Raw genomic sequence first — 18983 nt, 5'->3', positions numbered from 1 at the left:
CCCATACCGCGTAGTCTATTGTTGTTTAAATTTCACAACTTCAAGAACCATCTTTCTTATACAAAAATCCAACAAGCATCTTCAAATTCTTCTACTTTCTTTTTAAACTTAACGAAAGAATTCCCATTCCTACTAGATGTTCCTTAGTCTATGCTCCCGACCAGTCCACAGCTTGCATTGAACGAACCAACACTTGGCACGACGTAGCTTCAAAATTGGAGAACGTGTCCAGCAATTTTGCTCAGGTCAGTAAAAATAAAGGGAATCGGATTTACATACGTAATAGGACTTGTTAGCAGATTCTTGTTTGTAAACTAATGCTTGGGGATAAAGATTTAGCCGATTACGTAGACATAACCTGTAATATAGAGCTATGAAGCCGTAGGGACTGGTGGAAAAATGTAGCGACGACCATAAAGCTTATTTATGTTTTTTTTTTGTTATAGGCTTTAATGTCAAACCAAATTGTAGACTATTTCAGTATTTAATTTTTTATTCAAGTTTGTAAATGCACAAAAAAATTGGATTAGGTTCTTTTTCCGTTTACAAAATTATTTAATCGCATCAAAATATCAGCACAAATGAAACCGTGACAATTTCAATGCAATTCTTCAGTTCAGTCTAGACACACTATCTCGGGTACCTAGCCACCCATTATGTGTAATTACATTACGAAGTCTAGCAACTTCGCTGAGAAACCTTGTAATAAACGCTCTCTTTGATGAAGGCAAAGAAAATATTGGTTTGAAGTTTTTATTTTTTAGTTCCGAACATCTTATTAACTTGAGGCGTTTGTTTGTAGCTTCTTCGCTATTGAAGGGTTTTATTTCTACCTTTTATTGGCTTAAAATGGATGCTAAAACTGGAGCAGGGAATTCAAATACATATATTGATGATTTTATCGTTACATAGGTAATCTAAGTAATTTTAAATGTCTCTGTTTAACTGCGAAAGTTATTTAAATTCATAAAAATTTATGTCTTTTCACAAGTCGTGATCATGATGTTCATACAATATCGAACAAAGCAACTTAGCATTAAAATCAAGTAAAATACTATAGGTACCTACTTATACCTACAGATTTCTTTTCTGATAAAACAAAGTTACAAACAAACCAAAATCAATACCATAACATATTCTTTTAAATATCACATTACACGCAAACAGAACTCCTGAATCACGATACGAAATCAGTTTATTGACCAAAACAGAGCCAATCACTTGGTGCCCCTGTAAACCCTTGTCAAGCAATCAGACATGCTATCTAAAAAGGTTGAACTTACTTCCACGTGTGGTAAACATTACCTGTTATTGAAACTGCCACCTCTCAATAAAAAACCAATTCCAAGATCTGGCATGTTAAGTAATGAAAACGAACCAAAGGTATCTAAATGCAAAATAACTTTTATTGCTAACAAAGTTACGTTTGCACCTTCAAATAGGTTCAGTTTTGGAAGAAAGCGTGAATTCAAAGCTATTTCAATATGCATCCGAAAGGCGTTGAAAAATTCATCTGCGAAAAGCATCTTTTACTTTTCCACTTTGAGCCGTCGAATTTCGCAACCCGTTGCATATTTCACTGGAACGTTGTATGAAACTTCTAGAAACGAATATAATAAGACCAGATGTTCCCCAGTAGAAGGTACGTGGGAATGGTGAGCACAATTGGTACAGATGCTATCAGTCTGAAGCCAATAGCTAGATTTACGTACAGCCGTAATACCGTTATTTCGCTCGTTAGTAAGTTTCTAGGACTGCACGATTATCAATGTGGACAGATATTAAAGGACGATAGACCATTCCTGGAACATTGTAGTACGATAGCTTAAATAGCAGTAAAAGTGGGACGCTAAAGGGCAATTTCGCAAGTCTGGGGATAATTAGCAAATTACAGAGGGCGGACGTGAACACTGATGCTCATTACTATAGAATCAGGGGCAGGAAACAAAACGGTAGTTCCACGAAGCCTTTGTCACGGCGGAAACGAGCTTAATTCTCACCTGCGTAACCAACAAAATGGCCACATTTATCCCAGAAATGTTTTAATATTGTAAGTGCCACAATTATGTGGCAATTTCGAAGTTTAAGATGAACATTAACAAAAACGCGAGTCCCGTGCTCACTGAGGAAACATGCCATTTGCTAAATGAGCTAAAAATTCCGGGTATTTTGCTGACATACTTTCAAACATTGTAACTAAAAGCGAAATTTCATATTGAATAGAACATATTGAGCATGTCTGTTGGTCACGCCTTTACATCGAAAGCGTGCCGCTCTATCCAATCCGATGACTGTTCACATGCAAATTCGTGCCGGCAATAGATACAGATAACGAAAGGTCGAAGGGGATCGCAAACGACAAATACCTATATTATCAAGACAACCTTTGTAGCCGGCTTATCGACGGCGACAGAACTGATTTACAGATAGCTGAGAATCTAGCGATCCGAAAGCGGCCCAATAGCCGTAGCTTATCCGACGTTGAACTTACCAAGACTAATTATAATTTAGCGTTTGGATCATTCAACTAAATGGCAATTGAGCCGAAAAGTGGAACAGACAAGAATTAATGAAAATTATTATTTCATCATGAGCGCAAAATTCACGCCACGAATTCTCGCAGCAACTGTCGACAAAGAATTTTCTGCGCAAAGTTTACAAAGAAAATCTTCAGACGATTTTACCTTGCTCTGCTAATACATTGAATCCTGTGGATTACAGTCCGATCAAACTTTAATCTCTGTAGAGTCTACAGTGGGAACTTACAAAAGCATTGTTCATTCATGTTTTGAAATATATTTATTGGATTTTCGTATCTTATTTCTTCTTTTAAATTAAAGGGAAGTTTAATCAAATTATCCCTATACAGGAAAGCTGTCATCAGCAACAACGTGATGATCAGAGTACGATGAACTTATAAACTCAGAGAAATATACCCAAAAATCATATTGGCGAGTAATCCATTTTCAATAATTCAGGCCGTATTACGCATGTAGGAAAATAACATAAAAATCGTTACGACACAGTAATCCGTTGTTATTTCGACGTAAATAACTGCATTTCTGACATTAATTCCGATGATGTCACGCCCGCCGGACCGAAGGCTAAAAATGGCTATAGTCTTGTTTGTGAGGGCTAAGGACGAAGGCCGAATTTCAATTTGGACGTACAGACACAGTTGAATGGGCTCGCCGAACCGACCGTTGTCATGCAAATGTGGCACCGCAATGTTTATAGCCAGCCAGCGTAGTTGCGAGCTATGTAGCGTGGCTTATTTTATCACGTTTGCAGAGATAGGTAGGTACATACATGAACGAAGTATGGGAGACTATATAAGTACCTACATCATTACCTACTTCAACAAAACGAAAATAATGATGTTGAATTAATTTAGTGCCTCGCCTTACTTCGTAAACATATTTTGGGCGTCTGAATAAACTCACGTAAACAACTTATAATTAGCCAAGCCCGAAACCGGCAGGTTAGGTGTGTTTGCCACTTCAATTAGGTAAAGTGATACCACAGTAATACCTACTTTCTCTTCTTCGCACATATAAAGGGTAATAATACAAACAAATATGTAGTAGGTATGTATATGTAAGTGGATATGAGTCACTTGAGTGATTACGACGATAATTTTGATAATGTTATCTTAAGAAGTCCTGCCTAAGGGGTCAATGAAATTGGAAATTTATTTTGGTCCGTTTTTAATGGGATGGTATAAGTAGATAAGGCCTTAATAATAATCGGGTTTGAAGATAAATATTAGATTGGGTCCCAAAAACAACGATATCTTATTTTGCATTGTTTGTTTTGTTTTTCATTTAAATTATCATTACAACCTTTTTCATAGATGTACCAATCTAAACATGCTCATTTTACATCATAAATGTCCATGTCACGTTAACATGGAAAAATCGATGAGGTGATAGCAATACAAAATTTCTTATAAGTCCAGTTTCTTTCCTATGTACGTAAATGAAAGGAACTATAGATACATATAGACGAAATAGCTAATTGCTATATAGGTACAATTATAATCTGTGCGGATTTGTGATCACGCCTGCGCCCACGTCTCGTCTGAACCATGCTTTAGAACCGAGAGTAACAATCATGAATGATTCATCAACGTATATTAGCTAATAATACGTTAAGCCGGGAGATGGGAAGTACTAATACCTTTTGTGTTATTAATATTAATTTCAATAGGCCTTGAGAGCTTCACAAGACAGTTTGACATAATGAAAGACGTTTTGTTTGTTGATGTTATGTAATTTTGATAGTCTATACCTACTCTATATTAAATGTCTTGGGCGTCTGAGAGAGTAGCTATTTTAATTCCTCCGAAAAGAACATAAAAATATCGCAGTTAAGGTTAACCAACCTATGTTTATTATGAACTTAAAGCTCGAAAGACATACAAAAATTAATTGTAATTAAAATAATATGCGAGTATCAACAGCCTAAATAAAAGCGTTACCAATATAAAGTCCGGTCAAGGCCCACAAGGGTTACTTTAACGCCTGAAGCGGTTATAGCGTTAAAAACTCGTTTCGCGCAATTTAGGGTTAGGTAACTGTCATGCGAATTTTATTTGACCTACTACGGCATTATAGCAAATACATAAAGGTATTTTATTATCATAAAAGCAAAGGTAAGATATTTATGAAGTCTTCTAAAGCTTGTAGGTGGTCTAAGGCCCCATAAAGGTTTTCTTACAACTGTTTGCAAATTTTCATACTTAGTGAATAGTTATTTTAAGAAAAACGTACGTTTATGTTGTCGGTAGGGACAGAGAAATCTAATTGATAAGTCCTAAAAATATAACACAATGAGGGCTCTTAATGTTCAATCCATATAAGTATCAATACCATTAAATCTTATGAAACAGATTTTTTTTTAAAAAAGGACGCCACCCATAGACAGTAAATAAACGCGCTAAAGATGGTCTGCCTCCGAGCCTAGAATACAATTAAGTAATGGCAGAGATTGCCAGTCAACAACACCGTAGGCTGTAAAACTTTATTGTTTGAATATTAATACTGTTTTAGCATTTTGATTAATGAATTCGAGAGTATTGCGTACTTAAATATTAAAGGGGTTAAGTATTTGTTTCGTTATGAAACCATTTATGTACTTTAGTTACAGATAAATATTACACAACAAAGATCCGGAAGATCAAACAACAATATTTGATGTCAAAATAAAAACAAACGAAGTATGAACTGTCAACATGACAGCTGTCAAACATTATATGACCATGGTTATAGCTATGAAAACTTTACGACCTATTCGAGCCTTTTAATAGTTAATAGTAGTACAAGTGATGATAAAAATAGCCTGGAATAATTAAAACTGAACCTAGGTACTAAGCCGCGATATTTGTATCATCATACGGCGAGGTCAATGACCCGCGGCGGGAGTACGCGGTTTGCTACTGAAAAACATGATACATTGGAGTAATAATCGGGACATTACAATTTACAGTGTATATTATGTTCGTCCCACGATATGCTGCTATATTTTTATTATAAGCAAAGTTTTCACGTTTAATTTCATCATTTTGGCCGATCTCCCAAAATATTCACAGTATTATTTTTCGGAAAATATAAGTATAATGTTCACTTCAGTTTTAAATTCATAAAAAATAAGTAGGTACATATATATTATGTACATCTGGATTGAGAACCTTGTCCTTTTTGGGAAGTCCGTTTAAAACTGTCTACTACGCTTTCACGTATACCTACGTACCTAAACATGTTTGCAATTTACGCAACAGAACAATACTTGCAGCTTTCATAATTATTAATTAACACTATCATACGCCAGTAGCAGTCATTATTATTATAACCTACTATAAAATTATTGAAATATCAATGAACGATTGAATGTTTTTCAATTTATCGCTAGGTTAATCACATCGGTAGTCGCCCAATGAGTTCAATAACAAAACTCGTGCCAGCCTACTACCTAGTATAATTTATACTTAGCAAATTGTTTCTATATAAAGACTCGACCTACAATATTATAAAGGCGACTGCAGATGATTACCGGTACTTTGACAATCGATACATTGACGGTGTCATACGCTACTAATTTTCAGAATATATCATTGAGAGAGAGACTGAAATTTAAGAAGTAATAATTGAAACTTGTAATAGTTGCGCATTATTAAATGATAGTCGACGTACCATCAAATTCGACAACTTGACGACTAGAAACCTCATAAGATACGATCACGTTACAAAATCGTATACCAAATCATTAATCATCAAAAATTGAAAAGCTAATTGAAATTGATTGATGGAATTTTCTAATAAAACGCCATAAAATACCAGACGTTTATATGAATCGAGATAATTAATGATCAGAAATATTCTTTATGACTTTCATATCGAGTTTTTACAACGTGCCAGAGTTATGGCCGTCAAATATAATAGAGCGGTCATCTCAAAGCATTCTTTTCGATTCTAAAATCGATACAAGAGTTTGGATTCCAGTAAGTCTGTGAGCACCTTTACTTATAGATAACATGGACGTGACACATTATGACAGAGTAGCTACAGGATAAATCATTGTTATTAATTAACGCTGTAATGTGCATACGGGAGCGATAACGTTCGAGAAAAAGGAAAAAACAAAGGTAACAAGGTCGTCTGTTATGATTTAAATTAGTCCGTTCATAGGTAAAGGTAATAAACCTATAATATAGACCACATTTATTCTAACTTCCGACAATACAAAAGTCGATTATCTCACCCTGCCTCGATTGGTTGAGACCACATTTTCAGTGGAAATATAAGTTTGAAATGTAAGTCATGTAATGTAACACATCCAATTGCTTAAAATTAACCTTTGCGCGTCAGTATTTATACCCAAGTGCCAAGAAGGTGTATGTTTCTATAATAAATCTACACATACTAAAATTCAAGACTTAGATTCTACTCTAAATGTCCATATAAAAACGCCTACATGGCAACAACCTCTATGGTTAAGTTCTGTAGAAATCGTTGGATAATTTGACATAATAATACCTTTATCACGCCGCCATATTGTTTACGTTAATATCTCTACTTCGCAAAAAAATTGCAAATTGCTGTTGAAGTTTTTTGAGTGGAAAATACGGAGATTATTTTGGTTAATTTTGGAAACTAGCCGTCTATAAAAATAATATGCTCATCTAAATTGTCATGGAATTACTTCAGTGTCCAACCATTTTCCTTGTGTAGTAAGGTTAATTTATTTATAAATACCTAGCAATTAAAATATCACATTTATAAATATGCTCTATATACATAAATCATTAGCTCAGCGAACATAGTTTCAATTCAATTGAACATTCAAATATAGAGTTCGAAGTAAAAAGCTTTATAAGCCAGTTTTCAGAAACGCCATAAACATTCGATCCTTCGTCAAACAAGCAATTAATTAAGAAAATAAACCACAAACGATCCCCTCTGGAAACTAATCACCTCGACATCGAAAACTTAAACAAACGTCCTCAAACACGATGTTCTAAACTTAAAGCTTCGAAAGCGATTCAGCTTACGAAAACGTTTTTCGAAATACACGGGTTTATTCAATTACCAGAATCCTGGGAACTTGGCCAAAAGTACATATTCCATTTGAACGGATTCCGATTTAAACTCACATTTATCTCGTAACTCTCATGAGTCAGGCATTAAACTCAATCAACGGGGAAATGTAAGCTATTGTGTGGAACCAACTGAAAACTTAAGACAAACCAATGCGTAAAACTTTGATTTTTCATCACACACTCACTAAACTATGCACTAACTTCGTTAAATGCGACGTACAAAAATTCAGCACTTTATACACTGTCATATTTGGGTAATATACATTTTTAAACACTGTTTCTCGCACGGATGCCGAAACCTTCGGCGAACGTTCGTCATACGAAACCTACCGCAACGCGACGCCTGTTATCGAACGAATGTTCCCGAATGGGGGGATGCAGTGACGCGGGCGGTGGTGCCGGCGACCGGCGTGGCACTGCGGCGAGCGACCGGCCGCGTGGAGCCCGCACCGCTCCGAAACCTTACGACCTAAGTCTCGGCACAGGCACGCGAAACCACCCTAAACACAAGGCCACAAAGGCGCATTTCGCTTGCTATGAACCGAGAACGCCAATCGATGCTCCTGGAACAGGACAACAGATCTTTCCGCCTCCGCTCCTGTCACTGGACCAAAACGGCCAATGTGAAAATTTTTGACAATTTCGCCGACAACAACACCCGCACCAATCGATTTCGAAACGAAGCGTAATTTTAATAAGCAAATCGATACGAAACGCATCAGCATCTCGGATTTCATTAGGCAATCGTATAAAAGTCGGATACTTTAGCGGCACATGTGCAATAAACAGGCTATAAACGCAAAAAATATGGAATCCTTTTACCATAATTTGCTCTTTTTAAATTGTACGTGTTTGGTGCGCTAAAATGTTGCAAAGTGGCAAGCAAGAGTTTTTAATTACAAATAATACAAGGCCACTGCAATTTTTAGGTTATGATATTGCAGAAAGAGAACTTATAATAAAATTGTGGACGATGGTTCCATTACAAGGTAAAATCTGAATGGCTACAGATTGTTTCCGAATGGCAAGGATATGAGCACACCCACTGTTGCAGCCCACGCCACCACACCTGGATCACTTGCATAATAAACTGACGCCTTCAATTGAGTCAACTCCTTGCCTTCTTCAGATCAAAATTTACGCTAACTTTTATGTTATGGGATCATAAATTATATTTTGTTTTGATTCATATTTACTTTAGTAAAGTTTAACGACCTTTAATGCTACATGAACAATATGAAACTTTATACTACCTACATATTTATTAGCAATCAAAGCTAGGTAAACCTGGTTATAATTTTGACAACCAGTCTCTAAAATTAAGACGAATGATTTCGGTTAATCTTCAACATTATTAAAATACCAAAACACAGATTCTAGCGACTGATATTTTGATAGAAACCTACAAATTCCCATAACTTTCCAACCATCCAATTACCGAACCGTTGGTAGTTTCTATACTTACATTACTATCAGTTTATACCTCCGTCCCGTATCGTCGGCGAATCGGAACGATCTTGTTTCAATATCAAACACGAGACGGCTCGTATTACTGACAACACATTCTACATGTTTGCAAAACATTTCACATTTGACGGGGAAACTAGCTGCCTTTGCGCTTGCAAATATATTAACTTGCATTTCTGTTTAGATTGGAAATGTAAGGAACGTCACAAGAAAATAGATACGTAGCCGTAATTACCGAATGGTTGTTTGGTTTTGCGAATATCAGAGATAATGTATTTCAAGCTTATTTAACAAATCCCTGAAAAGGAAAGCAAAAAAGATGAGTACATAGAATTGACAGTTGATTTATGGGTTCTGTAGATTCTTGCAAGATAAAGGCATTTGTCGTTTCCCTTTTCTTGTTTTTTAGTTTAAGCTCTAAGGCAAATCTCATAGAGTCAAAGTCAAAGTCAAAGTATTTATTATTTGTAAAACATAGGTGTAAAATAAAATGAAGATCTTAAAGTTAAAATAGTGCGCTATGTTTTGTCTATGGTGAGACGTACAAATATGGTTTAAACTACTTACTAAAATTAAAATAATAAATTTTTACAATTAAAACTAGAATTAAATATCTAAATTAGTCGTTTAAGAATTCATCAACCGTATAGAAACATTTCTCAATTAGAATTTTTTGTAATGTTTTCTTAAACTTATGAAGAGGTAGTATTTTAACCTCATCGGGAATTTTATTGTAGATTCGCGGGGCGACGCCAAAGAAACTTTTCTGCATGAGAGATGTTTTACACCTCGTGTGACACAGCTGATTTATATATTTAGCTCGCATAGGAGTTTTTCTGACATCCGACAGTTTAGTGAACAAGTCCTGGTTAGTTTTAACAAATAATGCAGTTTCGAGAATATATAATGATGGCAATGTGAGAATTTTAAGAGATTTAAAAAAAGGCGCACAACTGTCTGTTACTTTTAATTTACACATTGACCTAATGCATCTTTTTTGCATCCTAAAGATAAGTTCTCTATCACTGGACTGCCCCCAAAAAACAAGCCCATATCGTAGAACTGAACCAACTAGTCCGTGATACGCTGTTAGAAGCGTTTCAATATTGACTACTTTTGACAACTGAAAGAGTGCATATGCAGCTTGGCTCAGTCGCTTGCATAATTGTTCAGTGTGAGGCTTCCAGGTTAACTTATTGTCTATAGTAATACCTAAGAATTTTACACAAATGGCTTCTTCTATTTGGTTGCCCTGATAAGAAACATTTTCATCAAGATAGGTATTTCACATTTTCATCAAGATAGGTACTGATTTTAATTACTCAGATATAAGTTTATTAATTAACCATCCAAATAAAGGTTTCGATAAGAGGTCATAAAATGGTTCTTTGCCACACATTGCATCTTTCATTCGTAATCTAATATGACTTGTTGTCATAAAGTCCACATAACTAATTTGCTATACAACAACAAAAACAGAGTTATTTGTGCCATGTTTCAGCAAAACTGAATTACGAGAACGCATTAACCGCAATAGTAAATTAGTGTAGGCCATTTAAACCGTGTCGTCTGGATTCGCACAAAGCGTTTGACTCGCCGCACCGATGCTTGGCAAAAGAGCTCACCTGTTCCGGTCTATGCCTCCATGCCGTGGGAATGCTGGACCAAACTAATGTAGGAGGTTGCATGTTCGCGGAAAAGCCATTTTTAAAGTCTAATGAAGTGAACAATGAGGCAGCTTAAGTATCCACTTAAATGTGAGTACCTTTAGGTGTTCCAAGCAATGCTTTGCATCGTGGAACTAGAAAAAGGCGAACAGCAGAAATTAGATAATTTAGAGGAATATGTCTCTAATTTAGAGGTATATTTCAATAACTAAAATCAATCACAACACATTTCTTGCCCTCAAGTTCAGGATGATTAGAACAAAGTTCTCCAACACGATGACGCATGATTAAAATTTTCTTGCGCTCGCCGGCGTCTAATCACGTCGTGTTATGGGTATCCTTAGCACACGTCATTAAGTTTAATATCGCATTGTGCACTTTAAAACGAGGCTATAAGCTTTATTTTACTACAGCTATCACGCATGTGTGTACATGGAGAGCATTGTTCGAACTACAAGGACCGTCAGCTGCTCACCATTACGTTTTAATAAGTAGATTAGGCGGTTTTATTCCTGATCGAAGTTCTTGTAAAAATATTCACGTAATCCCACTGTTCTTGAGAATTTATTACTTCTTTTTTAAAGGTTCACGTAGATGTTTGTATTGGATCGCAGCCACCCCTTGGATAATCTCCACCTGGCGAGGTTCGACTAAGTTTACTTTGAATTATTTTTTCAAATTTGTTAGCTAACCTTGAGTACGCTCCGAAAAAGTTTTTTGATCTTGGTATATTTTCTTCATTACAAATCACTTTACAACTATTATTTCTAAAACATCGCGTAATTACCTATCATTGGTCATTTAGATTTTAGATCCTTATTAAATGACCATAGCTATATTCTACGCATAGAGCAGCTCATTACACATTAAAACTAAATTCAACCACATGCTGACATTACACTGAGCACCACATTATGTTAACCACAGCATCACATTTCACTATAAAGCCCTAACTGCCAGCATCCATCTTTTTTCACTAGAGACACTTACATCGTACACCTCTTTAACGGCTTATGATATTATGAAAATTATTCGCGCCAAAGAAAATGTAATTATGCTAAGTTGGCAACGTCAGTCATCACGAGGTCGAATAAAGTTGATTATATTAGTGAAGAAGCTCGGGAGGATGGAATGAGGAAATAGTAGACAGGGTTTGTAAAGCAAATTGGAAGAAGCCTGTAAAACGTGTAGCAGGGGCAGAGCATGATTGAAATACTTGATTTATGTTTTTTACGAGAAATACAACATTGAGGAACTTTATTAACCTGACGTATACCGTTTTCTAAAGTCGACCAATGAATAGTAGAATAGATCGATGCGCGTTTTTGGTATAAGTACAAGGAATTAAATTACACGTCGAAAATCCATAAAAACATAATCTACACTTTTCATAGACTTTCCCCAGCTTCACAAGATACTGCTATATCTTGTAATAAGGTAGTGGTAATGATAACTCATTACGGTGGTAAATGGCAAGAAGTGGTCACAAATCTACCACAACCGCTACGTTTACCGCTGCATCATATCGTGATGAATAATGAGTGGAGATCATAGATTGTTCAAAGAAGATGGATGCGTAAAAACATTCCGACGAAAATAAGAAGTGTTTTTAAAGTGAAAATTGTGCTTCAAATTGCCTTTTGGGGTAATTTATTGGTCATATTGACAATTTAAGGACCTCTAAATTGTAGAATCATTCTAAAATCACCTATCTTATAGTTTCCTGTATTGCGAATAGGAGAAATAGTGAATTTCTTCCCCGATTCTGTAAGTACATAGGTACTACAAAAATTTACAGATCTTTAATGTGGAATCATTTATAATCCAATACACAATAGGTATCTACAAAACCATTGTTAATTTATAGGCTTAAGAATATCTCTGAGTTTGTGGTACTTCATTAATTCATTTACAAACAAAAGGGACTAAATACAGCGCCTCAAACTCCTTGCTAAGATCATTAAGGCGTTACGACTTTGCGAAAACAATTGACAACACATCCCAGGTTCTGTTATCCGCGGTATCATTAAATGCCTTAGTTACGGACGCAGAAGCCGTGCGAACTATTGTGTATAATATAGTATTAAGTGTAATTAAAGTGATTAACTTGAATAACATCGTCACACTGATGAGTATGTAGTATGAGGTCACCGTGAACACAAAGCTTCGTGTGCAGTTATTTTCGCATACATTTTTGATGGGAATGGGTCTACAATGAAGACTATTGTTGGTAGACGCTGTTATAATGTTTCAGGTAATGACTTGATTAATAAAGAGTTCATACAGTTCATCTGTATATGTTTCCACCTAGAAAGTATAGCGGTTAGGTTAAGCACCTTACTGTTGACAAAAATGATTGTCACTTCGTAAAATTAATACAACTTTCAAAAGTATCCTGAAAAGAGTTCAAAAAACTTCTGGAACTTTTCGGATTGAAGCGCATATTATAGGCTACGTTGGGCTATTTTCAAAAGCTTTCCAGGTGCTTATTTCAAGCGTCGGGATTCCGTACAAAAGTTCAACGCAGTATTGTGACCAAAAAGTTCGGTCAAAAAGCCCAAGTTTGGAACTGTGCCAATAGATGCGAATTGGCCGGCCGCTTTCCAAAATAGGATTAAATGGTGAAAACCAAACGGTGCATTTACACAATAAATTAATACTAAGAACTTTTCATGTGCTTTTTGACTAATAAGTTACAATTGGAGCACACATCACTCAACCCACTTATGACCTAATAAAATCAAAGTGATGACCTAGGTAGATCATTTAATTATCTAGATTTTTTAACACTTTGTTCGTACCAAGGTCGACTGTCGCAGAGGATGTCATCACGGACAATTAAAATGCGTTGAATGCTAGTACATAGTTCAGAGCGGGAGCATATCACGTATCAGAGTAGTTTTAGAAACAAGACAGATCTCTTGAACTGAACTGGCTTCCTCACCATGATCTTGACTTAGCTTGTACATGTATAAATATTTGTCCAGATAAAGGCAGTGTCCTTTCCTTTAGGTATCATTTAAAACATGGGATAGTTGTTAGATATGCATATGAAGTATACAGAAGTGATTCACTGAGAATAACATACAAACACACAGTAAATATACCAACAGATAAATAATAACACAATCTACATACAACGTTATATATCCCACAGCTATATACCAAATAAGTACTCATTCAGAATCAAACAGATGACTAAGAACCACAGTCCATTAATTGTAACATAATTCGATGTACCGTTGACCCGTGCAATCAGGGACCTTCACAATTATAGACCCGTTTAGCAGTCTGTCATTATTAATTTTAGACTCGGATAATGATAGTGTTCTACTTGAAGAGGATATAGAAAAGATTCGTATTAAATTATTAGTTAAAGTTTTAGTAGCTAGAATAGATTAGTGTTTGTTGGAAAAAGGTAATTTGTTGTCTAGTAGTCTATGAAGAGTTTTTTAACTTTTAAACTGCAGTAGTTCAAGAACGTTTTACTTCAAAAACCTTACTAAACGATCACGTCAAGTAGACTATAAAATCATACTATTTAACCATATAAGGTACTGGACCTACAACCCCTATATGGATTTCGTTGATAAAAATCAACAATATCCCGTCCCTAAGCTTAATGGGATCACATTTTTTTATTAAATACAGCTTTCACCCTACACACACACACATTTATAATCACAATAGTGCAATCTAAACAACGGGTGATACATTGTCTCATAACAGTTATCCGAGCGAATCGAATCTATGACGAATCGAATGCGTTACAAAGAACTGCGTGACTTATATCTGATCATCAGCTGTTGTAATCGATTTTGAATCGGAATAAAAAATATTTCAGTTTGATTAATCGATATATCTGAATGATGACGCTTATTTTATGGAATTTAAGCAGTGTTTCCGGCAAGCTTCCTACAGACTTACAAAGTATGTATGTAAGGAATTATTTCAATCAAAAAAGTTTATTTTTATTATCTTCACAATAATCTTCTCCATCAGAAGTTTTATCTTCTGGCTTCTAAACTAATGATTAAAGACATTCAGTGCTTAATTTCTTTTTGCTTTCTTTCGTATTCTTCTAAATCTGGAAACTTAAGGAATCCAAGTTTATTAGTTTTGTATCTTTGGAAGAGAACTGTGTGGTGATGATGACTTCTAAGATACTTCTACCTACTAGCATAACTAACACAAAACTACTTACACTAATTCGACTATGATTTCAACTCCTATTTTTCCATACTGAAATCTTGGCCTCACGCGTGCTAAAGTGCCCTCTTTTTATAGGTTAGCCGGTCGGCGCCTAATTACACAGGGTTACGAGAACTCCTGGCTTCAGGCTAGGCCACAGAGCAAAAACTACAGCAGTTTCAAACTAGTCAGCTGGATATTGCGAACTGGGATTGTATTAGACTATGTTTTTGTTGCTGTGGCAAATCTTTTAAGTGCACAAGTTGCGGGTGTTTTGGTGGATTCTGGGGGCCATTTTTTGGAAGCTAGCTTGAAACTTAAGAAAGTTAAATAGTATTATTCTTTCTGGGAAGATGAAAATAAGACCCTGTATTTATTAACCCGTTGTCACTGTTAAATAAGTCGGATTATTCTAAAGAATTTCTATTCAGGACTTGGAATTTCTTGAAATAAAACGATAAGTAGGTCTCAAGACACAGTGTGCCTTTGTTCAGTTGTTCAGTAGACTGTGAATAGCTTTATATCAATAATACTTGTCAATATACCAACTGGAAATGAAGATACGTAACGGGAAGCTATGCGATATTCTACGACGAAAGAAATATAAGAAAAAATGTATGGAGCGTAACGTGGTGAATAGATCTAATAGCTAAAGACTTGTTCAGAACAAAAAGTTTAATAGTAGGTATACATCAGCGCAGAAACTGCTCGACACTTAAAAACTAGAAAGATCTTAAAACTATACATACTAAAATCTAAAATACATTTACGATAGTAAACAGGACTAGAAAAACGGAACAACAGGGTACGAAAACAAATTTTAATAGTTTTCTAGCTCATAAAATAATCATAGAAGAGCAAAAGCGTTTTTGTTCAAACGCCCCCATTATTCTTGTTCATCTATAAATTATGAATATGAAAAATGTTTTTACTTACCAACTGCACCGAGTTGCTACAGGAATATGTCACCTGCAGAAAATAAAAAAGCTTTTATAATATTTCTGGCGTTATAAACTGAAGGATAAAACATAGCTTAATTATTTCGCTATCAGTAAAAAACATTTAATGCTGTTTTAGAGTCAATAATCGGTGAGTAATCAAAAAGCAATTTTGATTTTGGGATTGATACCGCATAGTGCGATTCGGCTAAATTAAAAGCGTAATTTTTTGGCAGTTGTTTAATTTTCGCAACAAAATACCTAATCGGTTTTATAACCAACGATTATTTTTGATGATGCACAGTTACAATCTCGGAATATACCTGGACAGATTTACAAAAACTGGTTCAGTACTATTCAGTAGCGATTAGGGATTCCTAAGCTTTCCCGTATGTCATGTGAAAGATGTCTGTGAGTCACATAATTATCCTGAAAACCAACCATCTCAACTCAGAAATTAGAGCCGAATCGAAAGTTATGTACCTACGTATAGAACCTCTTTACCCAGTACCCAAGTTGTGGAACACAATATTGTTGTAGAGCCCGTGAACAAGCCACGCCATTAGTCCCCGTCATAAGACGGTGACAGACACTCCACTGAACGAGGACTAAACAAGGCCGCGCAAACTTCTTGAGGTGCCCTCCAAACACTTCTATTACACCGGATAGATGTGGCAAATATTATTATAGGGTGCTTTAACTTAGTGTATGATGGGAGTGGAGTGTTTCTTAATTTAGTGCTAGATGTGATCTGATTTAAGTCTAGGACACGAGGTATTACGTGTTTGAAGATTTCGGGAACCAAATTTTATAATTTTGGCAAAAGAGAGATTCTGAAGCACGCTTGGTTTAGATTTTCAGCACCTACGAAATTACTTACTATTCAATTGCTCTTCGTCTTTAGCTTCTAAATTCTCGAAGCCCAGTGGTTTGACTGTTTTTAGGTCCTTTGTCTTCAAGGCTTAGCAAATCTTCGACACCCGTCAAGTTTGGTCTCAAAGTGACAACAAAATGTGGATTACGAAAGGTTGCCTTTGGAATAGTTTGCAACACTATTTTATTCTCCTAAAACAAAAGGCAACCTAGTCTCGCAACTGGACTAAACTACGTTCAAATATAACAAACAACCACAAAATAAATAATAAAGCTTGACGTCAAGCAGTGTTGTCCCGGTGGCCCATTTCCAGCCTGGTCCATTTCGCGGGACGTCGCCGGAAATGACGCCGACTACCGAGCGACACGATTCGCACTCCATTCATACAACCAGCCAGTATTTATTATAAAAAAAAAACTTAAAGGACGTATATAAAACCTATACTTCGGCCGTTCAGAGAATGCGTTCCTGACACCTATCAGTTAGTCACGACTAGTGATGGGCACAACATAACACTGAGTTCGTTACCGTTCCTTCAAAATGAACCGCCGCATTATTTTAAGATTATTTTCGTTTTAAATTGGCGGAATCATTTGTTTTATATTTTAGTTATTTAAGTGGAAACCAAAAAAAGGTAATATTCATATAATAAAATTGTTTTATTTATTCTTTGTTACAAGTACATTGAATTGAATGTGCGAACAGAATATTAATCAGACTCCGATTTGCTTGAGGAGGTGGTGTCTTCATCATCATCTTCGCCTACATGTATAATTATATTATTATCAATAACAGAATCAATCCTGATATCTCGGTCTAACAAAAGCCGGGTAATCAAATAAAAACAGATCGAAAACACTTGAAAAACGTGGTCTATGCGCACGAAACGACAACGGACGACTGTTTTAGCGTCACAAAATGGCGGCCCATAACGCCATTTGAGGTTACCATTTTTAATCTAAGTATAAAAATGCGGTTTGGTCATAGTTTTATTTTTATATTTCATAAACGTTATAATTAAGTCTTATAGTCCATTATTTTCCAATTCTTAAAAAGAAAATCAAAACGTATTATTTTATATTATAACTGTATAAGAACAGATTACGATACTTGCCTGTTATTTTTAGCACAGCACTACAAAATATAAACCGCTGACATAACCTTGTAATAGCGCAGTATAGATTTAGAAAAATATTGTTTACCAAGTTATTTGACACTCAGTTTGGCACAAAATTATAACATTCATTGATTATTGATATAATAATGTTGTTTTAATGCTCCTCAATTGTTAAAACGGTAAACAACCAGCAAAAATATTTTTATCGTAACTGCAACGCCATTGCAAAGTTACGTCGTCAGTTCAATCGCGACGTGTCAGGAACGCATTCTCTGAATGGCCGAACTATAGTTATAGAAATTAAGTTTTCGAATTTGGAACGCTTTTGAAATCGAGAATGGCGGTCCTAGGAGATTTGAGTTTCGAGTTATGGGTTTGGATGGCACATGCATAGGTGCATTCACACATTTCTACTTATTAAAAGAAAAATTTGTTAACATAATTATATGTTTTCTTCGTAAACGTTTTATACGAAGATCTTTATTTAGCAATATGATAAGGTCAAGCTTTCTTTAAAACTATGCAAATGCTGCACGCGTCAATGGAACGTTTTTCAATCAGCCCTACTTAAACATTATAACCAACAGCAAATAATGCGGTTGAATCCTTATTGAGAATTCATGACAAGTTTTTACGCAAACGTAAATGTATGCACGCCAAACGAGTTTTATTTTACAACTTGCAGATATGTATGAAAATGCATCAGCATGCATGATATAGGGACTTAAGTATGTTATTTTAAACGTAACAGTTGTTTCGGACTAAACTCGAAGGTTTCCTACCATAAAATCTTAAAACACAAAGAAATACTAATAAATCTCAGAAGCCTTTTGCAAATTCATAACTTCAAGTCTCCTACGAAGCGAAAAACTATACAACAGTATTGATTTTAATTAAAGTGCAGCTATAGATTGTTAATTAAGTCCCGCTAAAGAGGACAGCCATTTAATATTCATTTTCATTGGCAGTTTAGATAAAAGGCTCCGATTTATTGGCACAGACAAGTCTAAATAGATTTGTTGCATTTTCAAAATTCGAACTGGAAACACGTTCATTCTTATATCCGTTCGCGGTTTTATTCGGAAAAGGAACATGAATGTAATCAGCAGGCTTTTTTTAGTACAATCAGATT

General features: G+C 35.4%; 1 protein-coding gene across 6 annotated transcripts in view; it reads right to left on the bottom strand.

Annotated features, from left to right (window-relative positions):
• The window catches only part of LOC124641179 (focal adhesion kinase 1), a 155399-nt gene that overhangs the window by 134430 nt on the left and 1986 nt on the right, over positions 1-18983 (bottom strand). For 3 of the 6 annotated variants that reach the window (XM_047179182.1, XM_047179184.1, XM_047179181.1), the window contains exon 2: positions 15859-15891. The gene's annotated coding sequence lies outside the window, so the exon portion shown is untranslated. Of the gene's footprint in view, positions 1-7745; positions 7997-15858; positions 15892-18983 lie in introns of those variants that run through there. The other 3 variants (XM_047179183.1, XM_047179177.1, XM_047179180.1) reach the window with 2 other exon arrangements.

The sequence above is a fragment of the Helicoverpa zea genome, chromosome 22 (assembly GCF_022581195.2).
Source record: "Helicoverpa zea isolate HzStark_Cry1AcR chromosome 22, ilHelZeax1.1, whole genome shotgun sequence".
Taxonomy (NCBI): domain Eukaryota; kingdom Metazoa; phylum Arthropoda; class Insecta; order Lepidoptera; family Noctuidae; genus Helicoverpa; species Helicoverpa zea.
The sequence above is the reverse complement of the archived record's forward strand: the minus strand, read 5'-3'. Positions and strand labels throughout refer to the sequence as shown.